This window comes from Miscanthus floridulus, chromosome 15 (assembly GCF_019320115.1).
Source record: "Miscanthus floridulus cultivar M001 chromosome 15, ASM1932011v1, whole genome shotgun sequence".
Classification (NCBI taxonomy): Eukaryota; Viridiplantae; Streptophyta; class Magnoliopsida; order Poales; family Poaceae; genus Miscanthus; species Miscanthus floridulus.
This window is the reverse complement of record NC_089594.1, coordinates 17,533,362-17,557,001: the sequence shown is the minus strand read 5'-3', so window position 1 is coordinate 17,557,001 and position 23,640 is coordinate 17,533,362. Positions and strand designations below refer to the sequence as shown.

Genomic DNA, 23,640 nt, shown 5'->3' with positions numbered 1-23,640 from the left:
TAAGCTTCAGACCATGAAAAACATCAAATATTCCAAAGTCCAAGAACCTGAATAATGAGCTTCAATCTATGTAGAACAGTGAGATGCAGGTAAATATAAACAAATGTAGCATCTGTTTTTGTACTGTACTTCCAGTAAGGCAGTGAGATGCACCAGTAAGGCAGTAAAGACTTGCTTGAGACTGAAGCCAAGCAGTAGAATATATATTTCACCTTATGAATTTCTAGAGCATGTGCATTGCCAATTGGAAAACATGATGAGCATTACAAGTCGGATATATTTGCTTGCTTGCACAATTAAAATGCATATGCAAACAACAGCTACAATGAAAGGGCCAAGGCAAGAATCAAACTTCACTTACCAGGGCAATGGTTCGGGGTTTCTTAGAATTCTTACTCTTCTTATTCTCATCCATAAGACATGCCCTCTTGTTACTTGTAACTCCACTAAAAATTGGAGCAAAGACCTGACATGGATCTATTTGCCAAATCAGAGTAAAGAACTAAAAAAACTAGAAAGGGTGAGCAAAAGTTATCTATGTTGAATCAGATGCAACCTCTTGGGTAAAAAACACACGAAAGGTATCAAAGGGTGAGCCGGCGTTAGAAATCATTGTTGAAAAAGATGATGCTATAAGCAATGGTGATGCCTGGAGGACAACAATTGATGCCTGCTTACCTGTACTTGACCTCATTGAGACACGGAGGTCTATTCCATATGGCATTCAGCAAGTGAGGGAACTTATTGGCATCTCATGTGCCTTCAATCAAGTTGTGCAGGTTTGTCAACCAAGCATGTTTTAATATTAATGGTTAAGTCAGCAGTTTTGACTATAGCAACACCACAGGGACATTCTAGTTTGATTGGGTTAATTAGATATTCTGAGGTGTTGTATAATACTTAAGTTGGAGAGCAAAATATTCAGAAAGGCAGCTCATGGGAAAATGGCGCAACAATGAACTCAAGTTGGGAACAAAATGCTAGTGATGCGAATGATTCTGGTGACTGGGGAGGCTGGGGTAGTGGAGTTGGAGCTGCTGCAAAGCCAGCAGATCAAGATAATTCATGGGAAGTGCATGCTAAGGTGTAGGACAATTCCACTGATTGGGGAGGCTTTGCTTGGAATGCTGGAGATGGAATTGGAAGACCAAATGCCAAGTCTAATGCAAGATCCAGTTGGGGTGAGAAAGATAAGATGGAGTCTAATGAGCATCTAAAAGTCCCAAAAGAATCAGACACATGGAGTAATCTACCGCAGAAGACTCATGGGGTAAGCTGGCTACAACACCAGTGGGCAATTCAGATGCTACCAGCTCAAGATAGTGTCTGATAGCAACTACCAACTCAAGATAGAGCTATTCACTTAAATCATTTGGGTCATCTCATATTGGCAAATTCCCTGAATGCCTAGTATGTCTGGCTGGGTTCACCAATACCATCTTTGTTGACTACAATCACATAGTGTGCTCTATCTGTTGCCTATAGATTGTTGACTACAAAAATAATTTAATATTGCACCTAGTAGGCACTTAAAATAGAGAAGACAAAACAGCATGAACATCAACTAAGAGCAAAAATGAAGTGCACAGAGTAATCTTACATGTCACTTTCATCTTCCTTAAGCATAGCAGGGTATGTCTATTTTTTTATCAACAATGGCATACAAAAAAAATAAGGACTAACATCAAGGCAGGAGGAGTGCAAAAAATCAAGACTAGTCGTTTAACAAAATTCAGTCCACAACCAGCAGCTTTAGCAATGTCAAAGTAAATTTAATCCATCAATAAACTTAGAAACAACAGTGCTTTAGCAAAGTGGAGACAGCTTAGTACCTTTCATCTCTGGCAATATCCTGTGCTACCTGCCAAAAAGATTGTGCACCCATGAATGTAAATTAATATCATCAATTAAATCAGATATATATTGCACTATAATCAGGTTAAAGGAACTAAACAAAACTATAATAAGGAAAGAACTATATGACAATGACCAAACTAAGACTAAGTTCATTCAATCAAAGAACAGAGGTTTTTCAACATGTATTGCTCTGGTAAAAAAATGTATTAGTCAAATACTGAAAATAGGATAGTACAGATTTTTCAACATGTATTGCTTTGGTAAAAAAATCAGTACTAGTTATATTAACAAAATTCAATCCACATCCTACAGCATACACATGGGATTAGATCAGATCTGTTCTGAATACACATAACCAAATAGCTTAAATTAGGGTTCGTTCTCAAATTTGCACAAAAGGGAAGAGAAGGAACATGCATACCTGGCTTGTGTTGTGGGTGCTTGTCGTTGGCAAAGGGCTCACCTCGGCCACTGGAAGGAGGCTGCACTCGGAGCTGCAACTGCCCTGATGTGGTTGCGCTTGGAGCTGCAGATCTAGACGTCGGGCTGAGAAGGGGCTCTAGATCCACCATGCTAGGGAGGGCCCACACGCCGTGAGGACTATGCTCGGGAGGATAAGAGGCCGCTGCCACACCCCGCCACCGGCCACCACCACCACCACCGCAGCCACCGGCCGGATCCGGGAGAGGGAGGGCCGGATCCGTCCTGGTGAAGAAGGGGGAGGGGAGGGGCACCCGTTGGGGAAGAAGGGGGAGGGGAGGGGCGCCGGCGGGGGAGAAGAAGGGGGAGGGCGTGGATCTGCTCGGTCGGCGGCGGATCCAGCCGCCTGGGGGCGCGCTCGCCATGGATTTGGCCGGATCCGGGGGTGAAGGAGAGGGGCCGCGCCCGCCACATCGATGAAGAGGGAGAGGGAGGAGAGGGGCGCGGCGGTGCTGCTCGGGGAGGGGAGGGGGCTGAGTCACAGAGGGAGGGGCGCGGCGCTGAGTCGCAGAGGGAGGGGCACGCTGAAAGGAGAGAGTGAGGGAGGGGGCGTGGTCTAGTGTGTGCATGAGAGGGTGTTTGGGGGCACGGCAGCCGGTGGGTTAGGGTTAAGATTTTTCTGTGCGTGTACATATTTTTTTCTGTGCGTTTTTAAAGAACCGACAGAATAAATTATATTTTTCTATGAGTGCTGATTTTTTCCGTGTGTGTATTGTCACGCACAGAAAAATTATACGATTTTTCTGTGGGTTTTAGTATTTTTCTGTCGGGATATTTTGTAACCGACAGAAAAATCGTAATTTTTCTGTGCGTACTGAAAAACGCACAGAAAAATTTATCACCCACAGAAAAATGAGAGATTCCAGTAGTGAAAGAGAGGAGAGTTTGGCTCTCATGCAAGTACCAAGCTGGGCGCGAAAGCATATACAGATGGTGGGCCATACATTAAGTGAATGCGAGGAGGATTAGGAAAGACAAGGTGGAATATGGATGGAATTAATAATAAAAAAGTTTCTTATAGACAAATAAGATACCACTATTATATAGCTTGACTTTTACAACTTGACTAATAGCCTAACACTTGGCTCTATTATTGGACTGCTCTTAGGCCAATCTCAATGATGTTTCATGAGAGTTTTATGGGCATTAAATATACTGACATGGTTAGAAACTAATCCAGAGTACTATAGTATATGTGACTGGGCTTACGCATGCATTATATTAATAAAGAGTTAGTTAGAGAGTACATGTTTCAATGACAACAGTACAATTGTCTCTCGTGTCGTTGGGTCTTCTCTGCAATCAACTTCACTTTGACTTAATCACTAATGCTTGGGACTGAGCTGTTGCTATGTACTGCCTCCGTACTCGTAAAGGAAGTCGTTTAGGACATGATTGTGCTTACCAAGGAGTGATTAATTAGGGGGAATTTTTCCCCGTCTGCCCCTATTAAAAATCAGTTGCGGGTGCATTCCATATGGGAAACAACCATAGTTCAGACGGCTCGTGCAACGAGGCGTTAGCCCTGAGGACCCAGGTTCGATACCTGGCGGGCGCCATTTTTTTGTTACTGGCTTGATTTTGCATGGCACTATTTGGCCCCGCGTGTCGCGTGCACTGTGGCTGCATGGCGCACGGATTTGATTTTGCTGGGCGTGGTGCGCGCGCTGAGCCGCTTGAGCGCGTTTGTGCTCACGTTTGGGCGTGTTGGGCGCCATGTTTTCGTTGTTTTTTCACATGCAAACATTTTTTGTGGTGGCGCCACGGGATTCTAATTTTTGCGCTCGATAGCTCCGACGTTTGTGTTCCACCGTGCCTATTTTAACGGAGTCTTTCCCCCGGCCTCTTCTCTTTCCATTACCGTGCTTCATCTCCTCACTTTCCCTCTCTTCTCTTCACTACCGCATGCAATGGCTGATCCTAGAGTTGCTGCCTTTGATCTGAGCGTTCGCTTAGAAGAAGATGACAACGGCAATCTTGCCTTCGATCTCAACAAGCCAATATTGGAGTCCGGCAACGACAATGGTAATCACCTCTCTTGTTTGAGTTTGTTGTTTCCCTCAAGCGCCATCTTTTCTAATTTTTTTGTTTCATTTTTGGATAGGATTTGATTTGAACTTGCCATTAGATGAATATGGTGCTGTTGACTTTGATTACATACAAAACTTCGCTGGTAATTTTTTTTCAGTTTGTTCTTTCCTTTTTTGATTATTTTTTATGTAATCCGTGGCTAACAAGAAGAATGTTCTTTTTTCTTTTAATAGAACAAGATGTTGAGGTTCCCGTTGAAGTACACCAAAGAAGGAAGGACATGACAGAAGAAGTCACAAGACAAGTGTACCAAGCATGGTTGGCTAGAAGCAATAATGGGACACTAGGCAAGAAGGATACAAGAATTGTTGCTGATCAATTTGGAGTGCACATTCGGTCGGTTCAGCGCTTATGGAAGCGAGCTAAACACCAACTTGCTCATAACATTTCTGTTGTGGTTGCAAGTAAAAAGAAGGGTAGATGTGGCTGCAAGGCAGTCCCTCTTGATTTGGAACAATTGCGCAACATTCCTCTCAAACAAAGAATGGCCATAGAAGATGTGTCTAGTAAACTTGGTATGAGCAAAGCTAGGATACAAAGGTATTTGAAAAAAAGTTTGCTTAGGCATCACTCTAGTAGCATCAAACCATACCTCACAGATGCTAACAAGAAGACTAGGTTGAAGTGGTGTGTTGACATGATTGAGCAGGGTTTGCTTGGTGATCAAAGATTTAAGGATTTTTTTGATTTTGTGTTCATTGATGAAAAATGGTTCTACCTCTCTCAAAAATCTGAAAAATTATTACTTGCTACCCGAGGAAGATGAACCACATCACACTTGTAAAAACAAGAATTACATCCCTAGTCTCTCAGGGAAAAATAGGTTGTTTTCCACTTGTCACTTATGAACATGCTGTTAGAAGAAGTCACAATCGTCTTCGTGGAGAACAAGTAATCAAGCCAATTACTTCAATCACAAGGGAGGTGATTAGAGATTTCATGGTAAACAATGTGTTGCCTGCCATTCGAGCCAAATGGCCAAGAGAAGATGTGAACAAGACAATTTTCATACAACAAGATAATGCACCTTCCCATTTAAAAGTGGTTGATCCTATTTTTTGTGAGGCTGCTAAGCAAGAAGGGTTTGACATTCGCCTCATTTGTCAACCACCCAATTCTCCAGATTTTAACATTTTAGACTTCGGGTTTTTTCGAGCTATTCAAGCTATTCAATACAAGAAGGATGCAAAAACAATAAAAGATCTAGTTCCAGTAGTCCAACAGGTAAATCGATCAATTGTTCACTTGTTCCATTGTTTCTTGAACAACTAATATACTCATTGATTGAATTCTTGAACACATGTTTTGTAGGCATTCTTAGAGTACTCTCCATGGAAAGCAAACATGATTTTTGTAACACTTTAGAGTGTTTTGAGGGAAGCCATGAAAGTTAAAGGGTGCAACAAGTTCAAGATTCCTCACATGCAAAAAGAAAAACTAGAGAAAGAAGATCGGCTGCCATTGCAAATCTCTTGTGAATCTTCCTTGCTAGCAGAAGCGATTCCTGGCCTTCCTGCAGCAAATTAGAAGAAGAATATTAGAAGATGCAAGCATGTTAGTCTTTGCAGCATGCTAGCCAAAGCAATTGCTAGCCGAAGCAAGAATATTACTAGCAAATTAGTTTTTGCATGCCAGTTAGGTCGACTGAATGAGACATGTACCTTACTGTTCTTTCTTTGCATCTTGCTTCATCTTTGCATCTTCCAACTTCTTCGTATTGTAGATCTCGTCCAACTTCTTGATAATGTGCTTAGGAAGAAGTATTGTGTCACCATCCATTTGAAGCTTCTCCACACCAGGAATGTAGAGCTCACAATCAAATTTTTCTATGCATCAACTATCCATGTTGTGAGATCGTAGTGTCTGTGTACAATACCGCAACGTGGACCCCTGCTAGCTTCACGGCGAGCTTGGTAGCAGCCTTCGTCATCGTTGTCGGCGTGGAACGTGCCGCAACGACCACATAGAGACTCCGGCATCACCTCGACGGAGTCCGGCACCACGTCGACGGAGTCCGACGCCATCTCGACCGAGTCCAGCGCCATCTCGACCGAGTCTGGTGCTATCTCGACCGAGTCTAGTGCCATCTCGACCGAGTCTGGTGCCATCTCGACCGAGTCCGGTGCCATCTCGACTGAGTCCAGTGCCATCTCCGAGGCCAGCGTCATCTCCGAGTCTGGCATCATCTCTGAGTCTAGTGCCTCCTCCATGGCGCGGGGAAGGAAGGGAGTAGACCGGTGAGAGGCGAGGAAGACGTGTGGCGAGCGGCGAGGAAGGAAGGCGCGACGCGAGGGCGATGAAGATGTGCGGCGAGCGGCGAGGAAGGAAGGCGCGGCGCAAGGGCGACGAAGACATGCGGCGAGCGGCGAGGAAGGAAGGCACGCGGCGAAGAAGGAAAGCGAGCGTGCGGCGCGAGGAAGGAAATTGAAGTGACCGTGCGGTGGCGAGTGAAACGAAGAGGCGAGATCAATGCGGTGGTTTGCGAGCGCGTGATTACTGCAGATGGAAGCTGAAACGCAGGGGCAATCGCGTCCAACTCCTCCCCTCCGAGCGTGCGACGACATCCTTTGAGAAAACGGGCCAAGAGCCCAGAACGTCTTCCTTTACGAGCACGGAGGGAGTATGTTTATTAAAATAGATTGTATCTTAATCTACATGCGGCGTCATGTAAATATTGTTGCGTACTATAGTAGTTATTACATTAATAAAAAGAGATCTTTAGGAAAACCATAGTTATATCTAATAACTGTAGAAAAAAGAATATTTACAACTTTTAACACATATACTTATGTTTGTTCCACCATATTTTATTTGTCAAATATGCAGATGATGCCACTGGATCCGGTCCTCCGACACCCCACCCTAAGAACGTGCCGGAAAGTCATAGGAGTATCTCGTACGCTGCTATGAAAGGGAATCGCGGGCGCCCATGATCCATCGAGGCCCCCGGCCAGGACACGTCTAGGTCGTCCTGCAGACAGATGTACCAGAAATCGTCTTTATCATTTTTATTATTTAATAAATAAATACCCGTGCATTGCACAAAAAAATATTATCACAATAATGTTAGTATGAATGTTTTTTAGAATGTAAACGTGTTACGGCACTCCTGGCTCATGGGCCTAGCGTCCTGGCTCCCCACCACATATATATGTACACACCACAGTAATCGGGTTGTTCGACGTGGGTCGATGTGTACCTCTTATGGCTTAGGCACTCAAAACACAAGCAGTTTATCATGGTTCGGGTCTCTAAGTCCAACGTCCAACATTGGTGTTCTTCATGTTTAGACTGCTCAATCGACTTATTACAATGGAGAAAGAGAGATCGAGATGTAAAGGGTAGCGCTGTGCTATGCTAGTCTATGATTTGATCCGTTGGGATCCGATCCTTTCTATAGGAGCCCATGTCCCGCCTTAAACCTCGGAGGGCCATGGGGATACAAAATGTATGGTTTCTCCTAGGGATTCTCGCCCTATGCTTCAGTCTTCTCCTTCAGGTGCTAGCGCTCCTAGTTCTCCTTTAGGCGCTAGCGCCTAGAGCCCCCTACATTTAACTGCAATATGACTAGATTCCTTGCAACTATAGCAATATATATCACCCTTAACTGAAAATTCTCTCCACAACATGCAATCCACTTATAGCATGACCTATGTACATACGCAATAACAGCAGAAAAACCAAACATATGCGCTTCTTTGCAAACACCCATTATATTTAATTTCCCATGTGGAACCCTCAATTCCATCCAATCCCCATGGGGAATGACTGATCCAAAGGAGCCCATAGGGGATGTTTGGATCGCCAAGGCAGCACCACCTTTGTCAAACGCCTGGGAGCGAGTGTGGCGCCAAGCAAAACTGTTTGGAACAACCAAAAAGTTCATAGAAAGCGATCTACATTTTCCAGGACGTGGAAGCTAACAAGACACTGGTGGTGGACTGGTGGTGTCATCTTGGTTGGATCAGCGGAGTCAGACAAGTCCTCCATGGAATGCCGACGTTGATAATCCGGCAGCGCCACTGATCGGGGTGCACAACTAACGGAGCCTGCGTGCGCCACTTGACGAGGCCTCAAGGAGCAGAGCACTAGGGGGCGAGCGCACCCGGATGTTCCGGTCAATACACGGCGACGACGCAAAGATGGGAACACTGCACGCTTCACGGTCCATGCATAATTAGCTAGTTAATAAATATAGTCAGTGTTTTTCTTGTTTATTCTCGCTCCGCATTTATCTCAACGACATCTATTTCATTTAGGATTATTCTTCCTTTTTATCTTCTCATCTCAGCTCCTTTGTTTTTATTATTACCGTGATTCTTTTTTGTCTAGGTTTAGATTGACCGGTGAAGCTTAGACACCAAGGTCTAATTAAATTTTGTTCCTATTTTCTTTATAATATTTAGTATTTTGTTTTTTAGTCTTCTTTTGTATTGTAAAATAAACATTTATTTGGTTATTGTCTACGTTCTCTTTGTATATATATTTCATCATGTATGATTGTTATCGGCTTAAATGGCGCCCCCCCCCCCCCCCCCCCCCTGTGCTCAAATTCTGGCTCCGCCCCTGGTCGTACGTAGGAGCAAATAAACAGCGAGACGATGACTGTCCTGTGTAAATGTAAATATAAATAATGTAAAATAATTAAATATAGTCTCCTCATTCGTGGTCAAATTATTGCGTACAGTGATAAAGTTGCCTCACTTTCAAGAGACATAGTAGCACACTACACCACCCGGATGATTGTATTTGTTTCGTGCGATGGCTTGTAGATTACTCCTATGTACTTGCCACATGGTTTTATTTTCCTGAATCTTTAATTGTTGGCTGTATTTTCTATATCGATATTGATTATTTTGGTTTTATCTGAATAGGATATGATGATGCAAGAGCTAGAACGAAAGAGGTGCATGTTGCACAAGCGCTATCAGTGCTCAAGTGCCATTCTCCCAACCGTTCTCGACATGTTCCACTTTCCCGGTGATATCCGGCCGACGAGCTGTTGACCCGTAGATGACCCGGTGAAACCATGCATACGATGCTATTGATGGCTGGCGAAGGGACCAACATATTGTTGAACTATTTGGATCGTCTAGATAGGGATCTAGCTGGGGTGCATGATAGATCAAAGACCTAGAACTAGTTCTAGTACTACCAGAGGAAAAATAGAGAGGGGTAGTTGAGATCTTAGGACCTGACACCGCGGAAGGGGTAGATCCAGAAGCCTCCATCGGGTTCGTTGTCGTAGGCTACGCACGGGCAGCGACGGTCGGTGAAGAGTTGGTGAAGTCCGGCGATGGGGTGCGGTGCAGTGAAGCCGACGGTGATGATTGTGGCGTCTTCCCGTCGCTGGCTGCGCACCCTTGCTAGATCGGACTTAGGGTTTGTTGGTGGGGCGGATTGGCTCACGGTGAACCTCGTACCTTGAGCCACCGGCCCCACCACTTTATATAACGCAGTGCGACGGGGGCCCACCAACCATGTAGGGTTGGACGCCTCCGATCAGGGCGCGTGACCAAGACCCAATAGGCCGTTGGGCTTATTGGCTAGGAGATCAATCTAACATTCTCCCCCTTGATCTCACACTATTACTTTTATCTTTAAACTTTAAACTTCAATTCTTTTATCCTTACTCATTTCTTCACAGATGATGCATAAAGCATGTTTCATCGTCACGATCAATTGCCGATAGATTTAACAGCTATAATGCACGTCTCTGATCTGAAATAGTTACTTTAACTTTTGGGCCCTTTATAGTCCAGGAATCATAGGCTTTCCCTTAAACCCATGCTGGCTACATGTTCTCTGAACACGTTGGGTGGTAAGCCTTTTGTAAGCGGATCCACGAGCATCTTTTCGGTACTTATATGCTCAAGACTTATCATTTGATCCCGGACTTTATCCTTCACAACACAATACTTTATGTCAATGTGTTTGGCAGCACCACTTGACCTATTGTTGTGAGCATATTGTACTGCTGGATTATTATCGCAGTATAACTTCAGTGGTCTATTGATGTCGCCAACCACCTTCAAACCGGGTATGAACTTCTTTAGCCAGTTCACCTGCCCCGTTGCCTCATAACACGCTACAAACTCGGCATACATTATGGACGATGTAGTGACGGTTTGCTTTGAGCTTTTCCATGAAATAGCTCCCCCTGCGAGAGTGAACACAAATCCAGACGTGGATTTTCTATTATCTCCCGCATAATTAGAATCTGAATATCCCACTATATGGAGTGAATCAGATCTTCTATACGTCATCATGAGGCCTTTCGTTCCTTGCAAATAACGCAAGACTTTCTTTACCAATTTCCAGTGTTCTATTCCAAGATTGCTCTGGAATCTGCCAAGTAACCCGGTAACAAATGCCAAGTCAGGGCACGTGCATACTTGAGCATATTGCAAGCTTCCGACAGCTGAAGCATATGGAACCACTTTCATTTGATCGATCTCATATTGGTTCCTGGGGCATTGAAAATCCCCATATCTGTCGCCCTTGACTATAGGAGCAGGTGAGGGACTACATTTGTGCATACTGAATTTCTTTAAGACTTTTTCTATGTATGCTTTTTGTGACAGTCCTAATACCCCTTTACTTCTATCTCGGTGAATCTCGATCCCTAGAACGAATGAAGCTTCACCAAGATCTTTCATATCAAATTTTGAGGACAAAAACATCTTTGTTTCCAGTAGTAGACTGACATCACTACTAGCAAGTAAGATATCATCCACATACAGGACAAGGAAGATAAATTTCCCATTCTTAAACTTTGCATAGACACAATTGTCCTCAACATTATCTTTAAACCCAAAATTCTTTATTGTCTGATCAAACTTTAAGTACCACTGTCTTGAAGCTTGTTTTAATCCATAAATGGATTTCTTTAGGCGGCATCCCAAACGTTCTTTTCCTTCCATGACAAAACCTTTCGGTTGTGCCATGTAAACATTTTCTTCTAAGTCTCCGTTGAGAAATGCTGTCTTTACATCCATCTGATGTAATTCTAAATCGTAATGTGCCACTAATGCCATTATGATTCTGAAGGAATCCTTATATGAGACTGGAGAAAAGGTCTCATTGTAATCAATCCCTTCTCTTTGCGTAAAGCCTTTTGCCACAAGTCGGGCTTTATATCTCTCTATATTCCCTGGAGAGTCAAGTTTTGTTTTGTAGACCCATTTACAGCCTACTGTTTTGGCTCCTTTAGGAATTATCTCCAAATCCCAAACTTTATTTGCATTCATTGATCTCATTTCATCTTCCATGGCCTCAAGCCACTTTGATGAATGATCACTTTTCATGACTTCTTCAAATGAGGTGGGATCATCCTCCATTTGAAATTCCTCAGTGTTGTACACTTCATAATCAGCAGGAATAGCTGATTTTCTAACTCTTTGAGACCTTCTAGGGGCCACCTCATTTGGCACATTTTCTATTTGAGGCTGTTGTTGCTCCCTCTCATGTGTGGCAATAGGTTCTGTAGGATCCTGAGGAACAGGTTCCTCATCATCATTCATTGTTGCCACAGGCGGGATAACAACAGGTGCTGGCACCATAGTGTCTTGTACTGTCGGTGCAGCAACAACAGGTAGTGAGAAAAATGGCTCATGAATTATCGGAGTGGGTGCATACACCCGCTTCTCTTCAAGGTCAATTTCTCGAGCTACCATGCTCCCCCTTATCATTTCATTCTCTAGGAAGACAGCGTGTCTTGTTTCCACAAACTTTATATGTCTGTTAGGACAGTAGAAACGAAAACCTTTGACTTTTCTGGGTAGCCAATGAAATGGCAACTCACTGTTTTGGGATCTAATTTCCCAATGTTTGGGTTAAATACTTTAGCCTCAGCAGGGCTCCCCCACATACGCAAGTGGTTTAGTGACGGTACTCTTCCTGTCCACATCCCATACGGTGTTTTGGGCACCGACTTACTTGGTACTCTATTGAGAATATGAATGGCGGTTTTTAACGCCTCCATCCACAAACTCATTGGTAAAGTGGAGTAACTTATCATACTACGCACCATATCCATCAGGGTACGATTGCGCCTTTCAGCTACTCCATGCTGCTGAGGTTCGCCCGGTATGGAATAATGGCTACTATGCCATTCTCCTGTAAGAACCTTGCAAAAGGACCAGGAACTTGGCCATATGGGGTATGCCGACCATAGTACTCTCCCCCACGGTCAGACCTGACTATCTTAATCTTTAAATCATGCTGATTTTCAACTTCTGCTTTAAATATTTTGAATTTATCCAACGCTTCTGTTCTTTCTTTAATTGGATAAATGTAGCCAAAACGAGAGTCATCGTCTATGAATGTTATGAATGAATCATAACCATCCACACTTTTCACAGGAAAAGAACCACATATGTCTGTGTGAATTATCTCTAAAATTCCTGTGCTTCATTTGGCATCCTTTTTAATTTTCTTTACATACTTTCCTTTTATGCAATCTCTACATTGTTCTAATTCTGAGAGCTCTAATGGAGGAAGAATATCATTCTTAACTAGTCTTTCTATTCTCCCCCTCGAAATATGGCCTAAACGACAGTGCCATAATTTCGACAACGCATCATGAGCTCTCTTTCGTTTTCTGTTTGCATTGTTCGATGAGGATATATTCTCATTCACATCACATACGGAATTCACATTTTCACGAAGTGATAACAAATAAAGCTCGTCTTGTCGGAAGGCAAGACCAATACATCTATTATTAAACAATATCTGACATTTGCCATTTCCAAAATGGCAATCATAACCATCATGGTCCAATTTTGATACACTAATCAAGTTTCTTTGCAAAGAAGGTACATAAAGAACATCTCTAAGAAAAAGTATGAAGCCATAAGCAAGCTCTAGCGGAAGATCACCAACGGCCTCAATATCTGCTTATACTCCATTTGCGACTTTAATGAAACTTTCGTTTCTTTGCAAAGTTCTCATCGAACGGAATCCCTGTAATGAATTAGCAACATGAATAGTTGCACCTGAATCAATCCACCAAGTAGATTTTGAAAACTTGACATACAAGGATTCATTTACGAACATAATAATGTTCTCACCTTTATTTTTCATAATCATCTTTAAGAAATCGGAACAATTCTTCTTATAATGTCCCGTCTTCTTACAATAGAGACACTGGTCTTTATCCACTAGGAATTGCTTGTTCTAAGACTGTTGCATGGGACCCTTTCCAGATGACTTGGAGGAAGAGTTGTTATTATAGTTCTTTTTCTTATCTTTTAGGTAGTTGACAGTACCACCCTGTGAAACTTTTATTCTTTCCTCCTCCTGCACACACATGGCTATGAGCTTTTTTAAATCCCATTTTTCAGGCTGTATGTTGTAAATAACAACAAAGGTGTCAAATTCTTTTGGCAAAGAAGCAAAAATCAAATGAATAAGAAACTCATCTTTGAGTGCCAAATCCATTGGTTTGAGCTTAGATGCCAAATTGCTCATTCTCAGTATGTGCTCTCTAATGCCACTGCCGCCACCAGAGTACCTTTCTGTGACCAGCTGCTTGATCAGCTGGGTTGCATATGTCTTTGAAGAGCCAGTGAACTAACTCTTTATTCTTTCCAGGTACTCTGTGACCGTGTCACAGTCTGGAATTAAGCCCACTATTGCAGGCTCAATTGTATTCTTTATTACAGCTAAACATTTCTTATTGGTTGTGACCCACTTTCTATTTTCAAGGTCAAAAGACATCTTTACGGGAGCAAAGTCCCGCTCTCTGTTCTGCCATGTAGCATCAGTCTCATCTGTCTCCCTCACCGGTGCCATAGGTTCTTTGGGACATGGTGTGGTGACTACCCAGTCCACCTCAGCCAATATGAAGGCCAAGTCGATCTATTTCTTCCATTCAATGTAATTATCCCCTTTTAGAGTGGGGATCTCTTTGATACAACACATCAAGTTGTATCCGCTTGAAAACACAATTCAAATAGTGTGAGAACACAAATAATAACAACAACAATTGCATGCCTTAGTTCAACATTGGTCAAAATTAAAACATACAATTGTTCTCTACACTAATTCTACATCACCGTTGGGCAGAAATAGAATTAATGCAAGACAAAACATTATAATATTGCCATTAATCAACGTTGGTCAGAATAATAACAATATTATAATCAATTAAAACATATCCATTTTCAAAATTAAATTCTCCCGTTGGTTCGAATTTAATAATGAAAATTGCATCTTTAAATACGCAGCGGAAAAAACATTCAATTTGATGAATTTTGCCCACAGGGAAAATTTTTCTTTTGAGCCAATTTCCATTTTTCAATTTTCTGGAAAAAGAAAAATGCAAAAACCGGACTCAATCTTCTCTGTTTTGGCCCAAAACCGCAGAAAACGGCTCGTCCTTTTCTTTTCGCACGAACAGGCCGCACCCAGGCCACAACCTGGGCCTAGGCCGGCAAAGTCCGCCCATCCGCGCGCCTGCCTGGGCCGCGATGCCGGCCCGAGCATCTGGTGCCGTTGAAGTCGATCGGACGGCTGCGCGGCGTCTTCGGGTGAACAAAACCCGCCCCCCGGCCGCGGTCAGCCAACCCTAGCGGCCATTTGCATTCGCTCTCTCTCTCTCTTCGCCTCACTGCTCTCTCTTCTCTCCTCAGTCAGTCACCGAGCGAGCGAGCAATCCACGGCGAGAGCAAGCAGCGAGCCTAGGCGCCGTCACCGGCCCCCTGGACGGCGTGCGCGCTCCCCAGCGGGTGAGCGCGCCACCGTCGAGTGGCCTGACCGCGGTGCCGTTGTGGCCTGTTCCGGCAAGGAGTGCCCCGAACCGGCCTTTCTCTTCCCCGTGCGCCGGCGTGACTGCAGTGCCGTGTAACGGCAAGGTAGGCCACCCCCTTCCCTTTCTTCCCCTTTCTTTTGATTTGTTTGTTCGGATTTCATCCGATTTCCCGATTAGGGTTAGGGTTAGGGTTTGGGATGGCCACTGTTTTTCTTTTTCCCCGATTTGATTTCTTCACGGGTTTGATGTTCGGTTTCCGGATGAAACCATGTAATCATCTCTGTCCCAAAACTCGATCTAGGGTTTGGTTGTATCTATTCTTCACTTTTCCGGAACCCGAGCTAGGGTTAGGGTTAGAGTTTCATTCATCCGAATCAAAAAACTTTTCTCAGATCCGAAAGGATCGAATTTAGGGTTCAACCGAACCCTTTGTAGGCCGAAGCCCCTTTCTGCTTTCTAAAACCGCACTGGATTTCTAATCATCTTTTCCCTTTTCAAATTTATTCACCCGTTCTAGATCAAAACCCTAGAAAACCTGCTCTGGTACCATTGTTGAACTATTCGGATCGTCTAGATAGGGATCTAGCCAGGGTGCATGATAGATCAAAGACCTAGAACTAGTTCTAGTACTACCAGAGGAAAAACAGAGAGGGGTAGTTGAGATCTTAGGACCTGACACCGCGGAAGGGGTAGATCCAGAAGCCTCCATCGGGTTCGCTGTCGTAGGCTGCGCACGGGCAGCGACGGTCGGTGAAGAGTCGGTGAAGTCCGGCGATGGGGTGCGGTGCAGTGAAGCCGACGGTGATGACGGTGGCGTCTTCCCGTCGCTGGCTGCGCACCCTTGCTAGATCGGACTTAGGGTTTGTTGGTGGGGCGGATTGGCTCACGGTGAACCTCGTACCTTGAGCCACCGGCCCCCACCACTTTATATAGTGCAGTGCGACGGGGGCCCACCAATCATGTAGGGTTAGGCGCCCCCGATCAGGGCGCGTGACCGAGGCCCAATAGGCCGTTGTGCTTATTGGCTGGGAGATCAATCTAACACATATCACACACAATCTTTATACGGCACGCGCGCGCATGTGTTACTGTCGAGTTCCAACATGTACACGAACATGCATCGACGTACGTATGGTTGGACGAGGCAACGAACATCTGCGTGCGTCGGTGTCTGTTCACGGCAAGTTGTGGGCGGCGGTGAGAGGCTAGGGTTTTAGGATATGGGTGTGAGGGAAACCTTCAGTTTGGCCTTATTTTTATGGGTCGGATCGACCCGACCCATTACCGTCCATAAGCATATTATCGGGCACACAAAAAAGCACGGTCAAAGTCGTCCACTATCGTCTGCATGACTGGAGGCATTGCTAATTTAAGGGCGCGCGGAGCCATGCTGCTAGCAAATCGTGCGCTCATCTGTAGTACTACTAGTATTTTTCTCGATCGAAATATATCTCTTGGAGGCATACAGCATGTCGACCAGCAGCAACTACCATGCTTGGACGAGGTCGCCCGTTGTCCTTGGTGTAGTTTTGCTGCTGCTTCTTGTGGTCTGCAGCGACGACGGCAGCGGCGGCGGCCTCGTCTTCCTGCTGGCAACGGCTACCGAATGCGAATCAGGAAGCACCGGAAGCACAGGAAGCACCGGAAGCAGCGGAAGCAGCTGCCATAGTAAGTGTCCACGGCCACCCAAATCAGGGCAACATCCATTACCCATGCACACATGGTGCGGATGCGGGTATAACTATTTGCATATTAGTTCGTTGCTGCATTTTTGTAGGAAAATATTTTCATTATAGTAAATCAAAAGCCCGGCCCTCATCCACTTCATTCTTTGGCTACCTATAGGAGTTACTAGGTAGCCCCCATGGAAATTTCATAATTATATAATTCTTTCGATGGCAAACCTTAAAGCATTAAATTAAACTAAAAATGAGTTAGACTAGACGATTATATGTTTATTTCAACGATGACAACTGTGTCTGCTGCTATATATCTTTATTAAACTCGAAGGACTGTCTCTTAATCCATGTATAGTACGTGGTGGATTAACAAAATATACTAAGTCATATAAATTGTAACGTACATTAAGGAAACAAGAGGTATTTAATAAGAAACTACATATATAGTTAGAAAAGGAATATTTTTAACTTGCTTATAGCACATCCACAGAAAAAAGAATGTATAGTATTATATATGAGTAGTTTAATTAAGAAGATTGTTGCGCCATCTTTTGTTAACGCAGATCGTCCCCCGGAAACCGGTCCTCCGACACCCCACACTACCGCTATCGGCCGTAACCGGCCCCCGGAGAACGGTCATAAATTACGTAACACCCCATGATGGGTCCTACGAGAAGAGAGCGGGCGACCCGCCGACGACAGCCCATCATGCTCCAACCGTCTACAGTTAACAGTTTTCTACGACGTGTCATTTCTGGTGTCAGTGGGAAAATGGTTACATTTTTTTCTCTAAATAAATGACCATTACTCACTCCTCAGGTGTCCGTTTTTAAATAAGTTTGCACTGCTAGCTGGGTTCCTTGCCTCAAGATCTACAAAGCTAGGTTCCATATTTGATACTGTATGTTTATAGATAATTGAATATATATATATATATATATATATATGCATAGAATTGAATATATATTACTTATTTGTCACTTACGTACAAGCTGTATATGTAGCAGCTTATGTTGCCTTTTATAGATAATTAACAAATTGTGATGTGTGCTTCATATAACATTAATTATCTTGTATGGACATTGATATGACAGTTCCTACTTCAATAACTTTTGCTGGCGCCCCTAATGTCACAATACACGTGTAAAAATGCCCTAGAGAATTGGCGTCTGTGACATCAAGATCTCACAGACTTGTATTACGCGTCTCTGATGACTCCCATCAGAGACACGTCTTAAACAAAATGTGCCTTTGAAGAAGGGTCCTCAGAGACGCGCGCGGATAGCTAAAACATGTCTCAGGAGGGTCTTACCAGGGACGCATTTTAGCTATCTGCGTCTTTGATGAGGAATTACAAAAACAAAACAAAAGAAGAATAACCTCAGTGCCAAGGCTAGGAAACCAAATATTAGTAGTAAACAAATATATTACACATGCAGATTTGGACACACCAGATTCATTGACGGTAGCTACAGGTACATATCTATCACATACATACATATATCAATATATATATATATATGAATGACCACTATACACATCAATAAACAAAATATGAACATGATCTGTATGGCAAAATTTTCTGTCCATTTCACATACTGGGCTGCATTCTAAAACGAAGTAGGAAAATTACCCCATTAGTTCCAACTGATCACGTACATGCGCAACTACACACAGTATTGATATACATATGCACCAATATAATAAATTTTTAGCTAACTCCTGATTATGGTCTATGAAGGTTCAGGTGATTTTTTTTTTGAGGAAACAAGGTTCAAGTGAATTTCAATGTTCATATGCAGTGAAATACACAAAGAAATATGGCAAATCACACCATGGCTAACCATACAAGGAAAGCTGAAACAAACATGGCCTTAACTTAGCTTGGGTCCCCTGATTTTATTTTCGCAAATGGGAATTAAGATCCTTTTGCATTTTGGCGCTCCTAGGGCAAGGAAAATTCCCACCCAACCAAATATCGGCTCATGTTTGAGACAACATAGGTCCATCCCTTTATTAATCTCTTCCGATCTGAACGTTCTTTCCGGCCAACAACGCAGCCAAAAAAAAAAAGTCCGAGCCATTCTCACTATGGCCCTGTTCGCTTTTCTTATGAGCCGTAATATTTCAGCGAACGAACAGTGTTTTTCTCTCACAACAAATTAATGAACAGCACTTTCAGCCATTGGTTTTCAGCAAAGCGAACAGGGCGTATAAAGAAATATTTATCTAAAAATATATTGTCACATTGGTGCTCTGTATCCCATCAACCTGGCTAGCCCAGACACAGCAAACTAATCACGCCCTAGTGCGTCCACAAGAAATGTAATTCTCATTTTTCGAGGAGTTAAACAGTTTGAACTTTGACTAAATTTATATAAAAATGTACTAACAATGATGATACAAAATAAGTACCATAAGATTAGTTATAGAATATATTTTTATAATAAATTTATTTGGAGACATAAATGCTAATACTATTTACTATAAATTTGGTCAAACTTGAGTTACTTTGACTTGCACGAATCTATTAATTATATTTTTTCTGGACAAATGGAGTATTTAATAACGTGAAGGAGAGAGGACAGTAAAAAGTGTTGCTGGCGACGAGTTCAGCTCACACGTTTCCCGGTGAATTTACTATATCTGGCTTGGTGACCGCCTATTCCCGCCTATGTTGTGGGGCGGCAATTTTTTTCATTTATTTATTTCCACTTAGCCATGGAATTGGTTCCACGTTCCTTAAAGCAAGTATAATAATAACTGTCTTATAGCCAAGCAAATAGTGACGTGGAGGAGGAGAGAGAGGAGAGCTTGGCTCTCATGCAAGTACTAAGCTGGGCACGAAAGCATATACAGATGATGGGCCATACATTAAGTGAATGTGAGGAGGATTAGGAAAGAGAAGGTGGGATATGGATAGAATTAATAATAAAAAAAGTTTCTTATAGACAAATAAGATACCACTATTATATAGCTTAGAAGAAGATGACAACGGCAATCTTGCCTTCGATCTCAACGAGCCAATATTGGAGTCCGGCAACGACAATGGTAATCACCTCTCTTGTTTGAGTTTGTTGTTTCCCTCAAGCGCCATCTTCTCTGATTTTTTGTTTCATTTTTGGACAGGATTTGATTTGAACTTGCTGTTAGATGAATATGGTGCGGTTGACTTTGATTACATACAAAACCTCGCTGGTAATTTTTTTTTCAGTTTGTTCTTTCCTTTTTTGATTATTTTTTATGTAATCGTGGCTAACAAGAAGAATGTTCTTTTTTCTTTTAATAGAACAAGATGTTGAGGTTCCCGTTGAAGTACACCATAGAAGGAAGGACATGACAGAAGAAGTCACAAGACAAGTGTACCAAGCATTGTTGGCTAGAAGCAAGAATGGGACACTAGGCAAGAAGGATACAAGAATTGTTGCTGATCAATTTGGAGTGCACATTCGGTCAGTTCAGTGCTTATGGAAGCGAGGTAAACACCAACTTGCTCATAACATTCCTGTTGTGGTTGCAAGTAAAAAGAAGGGTACATGTGGCCACAAGGAAGTCCCTCTTGATTTGGAACAATTGCGCAACATTCCTCTCAAACAAAGAATTACCATAGAAGATGTGTCTAGTAAACTTGGTATGAGCAAAGCTAGGATACAAAGGTATTTGAAAAAAGGTTTGCTTAAGCATCACTCTAGTAGCATCAAACCATACCTCACAGATGCTAACAAGAAGACTAGGTTGAAGTGGTGTGTTGACATGATTGAGCAGGGTTTGCTTGGTGATCAAAGATTTAAGGATTTTTTTTGATTTTGTGTTCATTGATGAAAAATGGTTCTACCTCTCTCAAAAATCTGAAAAATATTACTTGCTACCAGGGGAAGATGAACCACATCGCACTTGTAAAAACAAGAATTACATCCCTAGGCTCATGTTCTTGTGTGTTTGTGCTCGGCCAAGGTTTAGGAATGGAGAATGTGTTTTTCATGGAAAAATAGGTTGTTTTCCACTTGTCACTTATGAACATGCTGTTAGAAGAAGTCACGATCGTCTTCGCCAAAAACAAGTAATCAAGCCACTTACTTCAATCACAAGAGAGGTGATTAGAGATTTCATGGTAAACAATGTGCTGCCTGCCATTCGAGACAAATGGCAAAGAGAGGATGTGAACAAGACAATTTTCATACAACAAGATAATGCACCTTCCCATTTAAAAGTGGATGATCCTATTTTTTGTGAGGCTGCTAAGCAAGAAGAGTTTGACATTCGCCTCATTTGTCAACCACCCAATTCTCTGGATTTTAACATTTTAGACTTGGTGTTTTTTTGAGCTATTCAAGCTATTTAATACAAGAAGGATGCAAAAACAATAAAAGATGTAGTTCCAGCAGTCCAACAGGTAAATTGATCAATTGTTCACTTGTTCCATTGTTTCTTGAACAACTAATATACTCATTGATTGAATTTTTGAACACATGTTTTGTAGGCATTCTTAGAGTACTCTCCGTGGAAAGCAAACAGGATTTTTGTAACACTTCAGAGTGTTTTGAGGGAAACCATGAAAGTTAAACGGTGCAGTAAGTTCAAGATTCCTCACATACAAAAAGAAAAACTAGAGAAAGAAGATCGGCTGCCATTGCAAATCTCTTGTGAATCTTCCGTGCTAGCCAAAGCAATTGCTAGCCTTCCTGCATTAAATTAGAAGAAGAATATTAGAAGATGCAAGCATGTTAGTCTTTGCAGCATGCTAGCCGAAGCAAGAATATTACTAGCAAATTAGTTTTTGCATGCCTGTAAGGTCGACTGAATGAGACATGTACCTTACTCTTCTTTCTTTGCATCTTGCTTCATCTTTGCATCTTCCAACTTCTTCATATTGTAGATCTGGTCCAACTTCTTGATAATGTGCTCAGGAAGAAGTATTGTGTCACCATCCATTTGAAGCTTCTCCACATCAGGAATGTAGAGTTCACAATCTAATTTTTCTATGCCATCAAGTATCCATGTTGTGAGATCGTAGTCTCTTTGTACAATACCGCAACATGCACACCTGCTAGCTTCGCGGCGAGCTTGGTAGCAGCCTTCGTCGTCGTTGTCGGCGTGGAACGTGCCGCAGCGAGCACATAGAGACTCCGGCATCACCTCGACGGAGTCCAGCACCACGTCGACGGAGTCCAGCGCCATCTCGACCGAGTCCGGCGCCATCTCAACCGAGTCCGGTGCCATCTCGACTGAGTCCAGCGCCATCTCCGAGGCCAGCGTCATCTCCGAGTCTGGCATCATCTCTGAGTCAGCGCCTCCTCCATGGCGCAAGCGACCTCCATGGTGCCGGACTCCATGGCGTGAGGAAGGAAGGGAGTAGACCGGCGAGTGGCGAGGAAGACGTGTGGCGAGCGGCGAGGAAGGAAGACGCGGTGTGAGGGCGACGAAGACGTGCGGCGAGCGGCGAGGAAGGAAGGCGTGCGGCGAAGAAGGAAAGCGAGCGTGCGGCGCGAGGAAGGAAATTGAAGTGACCGTGCGGGGTCGAGTGAAACGAAGAGGCGAGATCAATGCGGTGGATTGCGAGCGCGTGATTACTGCGGACGGAAGCCGAAACGCAGGGGCAATCGCGTCCAACTCCTCCCCTCCGAGCGTCCGACGACATCCTTTGAGAAAAGGGGCCAAGAGCCCAGAACGTCTTCCTTTACGAGTACGGAGGGAGTATGTTTATTAAAATAGATTGTATCTTAATCTACATGCGGCGTCATGTAAATATTGTTGCGTACTATAGTAGTTATTACATTAATAAAAAGAGATCTTTAGGAAAACCATAGTTATATCTAATAACTGTAGAAAAAAGAATATTTACAACATTTAACACGTACACTTATGTTTGTTCCACCATCTTTTATTTGTCAAATATGCAGATGATGCCACTGGATCCGGTCCTCCGACACCCCACCCTAAGAACGTTCCGGAAAGTCATAGGAGTATCTCGTACGCTGCTATGAAAGGGAATCGCGGGCGCCCATGATCCATCGAGGCCCCCGGCCAGGACACGTCTAGGTCGTCCTGCAGACAGATGTACCAGAAGTAGTCTTTATCATTTTTATTATTTAAAAAATAAATACCCGTGCGTTGCACAGAAAAATATTATCACAATAATGTTAGTATGAATGTTGTTAGAATGTAAACGTGCTACGGCACTCCTGGCTCATGGGCTAGCGTCCCGGCTCCCCACCACGTCTATATGTACACACCACAGTAATCGGGTTGTTCGACGTGGGTCGATGTGTGTACCTCCGATGGCTTAGGCACTCAAAACACAAGTAGTTTATCATGGTTTGGGTGTCTAAGTCCAACGTCCAACAGTGGTGTTCTTTATGTTTAGAATGCTCAATCGACTTATTACAATGGAGAAAGAGGGATCGAGATGTAAAGGGTAACGCTGTGCTATGCTAGTCTATGGTTTGATCCGTTGGGATCCGATCCTTTCTATAGGAGCCCATGTCCCGCCTTAAACCCCGGAGGGCCATGGGGATACAAAATGTATGGTTTCTCCTAGGGATTCTCGCCCTATGCTTCAGTCTTCTCCTTCACACGCTAGCACTCCTGGTTCTCCTTTAGGCGCTAGCGCCTAGAGCCCCCTACATTTAACTGCAATATGACTAGATTCCTTGCAAATATAGCAATATATATCACCCTTAACTGAAATTTCTCTCCACAACATGCAATCCACTTATAGCATGACCTATATACATACGCAATAACAGCAGAAAAACCAAACATATGCGCTTCTTTGGAAAC

At 43.3% G+C, this 23,640-nt stretch overlaps 2 long non-coding RNA genes across 2 annotated transcripts; both read left to right on the top strand.

Moving 5' to 3' along the window:
* The first annotated feature begins 16,533 nt into the window (after positions 1-16,533).
* Positions 16,534-17,829, top strand: LOC136509184 (uncharacterized). The gene is made up of 2 exons (XR_010772248.1): positions 16,534-16,849; positions 17,424-17,829. It is a non-coding gene; the product is annotated as an uncharacterized lncRNA (long non-coding RNA).
* A 2,123-nt stretch (positions 17,830-19,952) lies between these two features.
* LOC136506472 (uncharacterized) lies at positions 19,953-21,657 on the top strand. Its single transcript, XR_010771620.1, has 3 exons — positions 19,953-20,058; positions 20,150-21,253; positions 21,341-21,657. It is a non-coding gene; the product is annotated as an uncharacterized lncRNA (long non-coding RNA).
* The last annotated feature ends 1,983 nt before the right edge of the window (positions 21,658-23,640 follow it).